This window comes from Penaeus monodon, chromosome 33 (genome assembly GCF_015228065.2).
Source record: "Penaeus monodon isolate SGIC_2016 chromosome 33, NSTDA_Pmon_1, whole genome shotgun sequence".
NCBI lineage: Eukaryota > Metazoa > Arthropoda > Malacostraca > Decapoda > Penaeidae > Penaeus > Penaeus monodon.
The window spans coordinates 10,523,017-10,523,723 of record NC_051418.1 but is presented as its reverse complement, the minus strand read 5'-3'; the positions used below and the strand labels follow the sequence as shown (position 1 = coordinate 10,523,723).

General features: G+C 36.9%; 1 pseudogene; it reads right to left on the bottom strand.

Moving 5' to 3' along the window:
- The window catches only part of LOC119594241, a 20,974-nt pseudogene that overhangs the window by 2,414 nt on the left and 17,853 nt on the right, over positions 1-707 (bottom strand).

The window sequence follows — 707 nt, the reverse complement described above, 5'->3', positions numbered from 1 at the left end:
TTAGCAAAGACGCCTAAATCCCCTTACAAAAATTTTCCCCACTCACGATTTAGCCTCTTGAAAGACAGTTACTATAATTTTAAAGAACTTGGCATCAGATTAGGCCTTTGACAGTATTCACTAATTAAGTTGGCGAGAGCTCCACTTTGGCAAGTATCAGAGCGCAATAGGAAATCATTTCCCTCTCCAGTCTTGTAGAATGGATTGCGACCATGACTGATTCATGAAGAGCAAAAATGGTCTGAGATCAATAGATCAAAAAAGTAGTTTTGAGTGGAGCAAGGAAACATGCTGGAACAACCTGGCAAGAAAACAAACAACCATCATGTCAGGGTTTTGAAACTACAACATCCTAAGATTTATTAAGAATTAAAGGATCAAAATCAGATAATTTTCTGAAAAAAAAAAATTTATGAATAAAATTTTTAAAATAAATTGGGTGATATTTCAAGCATTTACATATATGTGCTCTTAATAATCTCACCTGTGTGTAAAGGAATTCCAAGAAACCTGGTGGACCTGTATCCTTGGGCCCCCCATGCCTCAGTGAGTCGTCGCAGTTTACAAAACAATTCTTCTGTGGCCACAGGATCTGGAAATTCTACAGCTCCTTGCACTACTGACATCCCGAACCTATATTGAAATTGAAAGAGTAATGGCCATTAATACATGTTAAGTATGGACACCAAGACCTGTTTTTAACATTT